At 52.5% G+C, this 1761-nt stretch overlaps 1 non-coding gene across 1 annotated transcript; it reads left to right on the top strand.

The window, feature by feature from the left end:
• Nucleotides 1-1688: 1688 nt before the first annotated feature.
• Trnak-cuu lies at nucleotides 1689-1761 on the top strand. Its single transcript has one exon. It is a non-coding gene; the product is annotated as a tRNA-Lys (tRNA).

Here is a 1761-nt window from a genome sequence, read left to right as displayed (position 1 = left end):
CCTGCGCGTCCTCGAAAGGCGCCACCACCACACAACCCCCCCCCCCCTCCCCCCTGCTCTTTGCTTTGACGCTTGTTTTTTTGTATTGCATTTTCTTGCGTATAAGACTGTTAGGGCTCCACGCGGGCTAGCAGTTTCCCGCTCATTTTACTTCTGAGCAATTGACTTGCTCACCGGCTCGGTTTAGCTAACTGTAAACACAAAAAAAAAAAGAAAAAAGAACCGGGCCAATTCCATTCCCATTCCATTCCGGGCAAAAGGCATCTAATTCTATTCCCATTCCATTCCCCTCAACGTCGCCGCCATTCCATTCCCATTCCATTCCGGGGTTGCGAAAATGCTGAATGATCCCGGAATCATTCCCACTCCGGAGTGGCAACTGCGCAACACTGGTGGAGTCACTCATATAAATCACCAAAAGAGTTAAAGTTCTATCTTATATGACAGCACTTTTGAAAGACACCTGGAAACGTGACTATAAGCCCATTAACATAATGACGAGGAGACATCGCAATACATTGCATGCTACCGTACTTACAGTTTGAGTGCTGGACTGGCTTTCTGATGTTCCTGTAGCCTGTGGTGGGGTTGCCTTGCTGCATGCCCATCCGGGAGGAACAACACGGAGCCGGGGTTTCCAATACAAGAAACTACATTTATTAAAGTAACAGGAATGGATTGTTAGTATCAAGTTCAACGTAAAACATTGCCGGAGCGTTCCAACTGGACGCCTCCGTGGCCACGGTCCGTCCTCCCTCCTCTGTGGGCGTGTGCCTTCTTTTATAGGCTGCTGTGCCTGCCCTATACGTGCGCTATTGCGCGCCTCGGCCGTTGTTCAGTTTGGGCACTTGGCAGCGGCCTCTGGCCGTGGTGGGAGACTTGCTCCCACACTTCCCCCCCCTTAAGCGTCTGGCATGTCGATGCCAGTGTTGTCGTGGTCGTCCTTGGGAGGGGTCGTCGTCGAGGGTGTGGACGGCGGCGCTGTATCGGCGTTAGGGCGCGCTCCAGGTCGCGCTTGTCCTTTGGTGGCCGTTTCCGGAATCGCCGGCAGCTGCAGTTTTCGGTGCCTTCTTGCCCAGTGGCCGCAGTTCCGCGGGGTGGGCCTCGCTGGTTGCTGGCCTCGGGGACTGGTACCGCCACGTGTCCTGGGACCCTGGTGTCCAGATGCCCGGGATTTGTAGTGGCGTCGCCCATGATCCATCTTCGTGAATCAAAACGAGCAATTGCCATGGGTTACTCTCATGTGTAACCCCTGGCTCTATGATGCATAAAAAAAAAAGGATAAAGGATCTGGGGTGGGCACAATCGCGCGATATTTTCCCCTCTCCCCCTCAGAAAGGCGATCAGACCCGTGGGATGATATACGATCGAGGTACAACGCTCGAAACCCGAAAAAAAGGAAAAAAAAAAAAAAGGAATAATCTTGTCCACCGCTTTACAACTTCTCTCAGCAGTCACCGACGTCGCAGGTTGTACCGCCTGTGTGCCGGCGAGGGGGGGTGCGGGAACGGGCCGTCATCGGCATCGGTCTGATCCTGCGAAAAACCATCTTCCGGGATGTTTTCGGAACAGAAAACGGGGGGAGGTCCCTCCATTGTGTCGCAGAAGTGTGTAATGTTGTAAACATGTTATTTGTATGGATAAAAAAAGAAATAAATTATATCGAGCAAGAAAAAAAAAAGAAAAAAGCCCGGCTAGCTCAGTCGGTAGAGCACGAGACTCTTAATCTCGGGGTCGTGGGTTCGGGCCCCACGTTGGGCG

The sequence above is a fragment of the Ixodes scapularis genome, unplaced genomic scaffold (genome assembly GCF_016920785.2).
Source record: "Ixodes scapularis isolate PalLabHiFi unplaced genomic scaffold, ASM1692078v2 ptg000490l_1___fragment_2___debris__unscaffolded, whole genome shotgun sequence".
In the NCBI taxonomy this organism is placed as follows: Eukaryota; Metazoa; Arthropoda; class Arachnida; order Ixodida; family Ixodidae; genus Ixodes; species Ixodes scapularis.
This window is presented reverse-complemented; position numbering and strand designations above follow the sequence as displayed.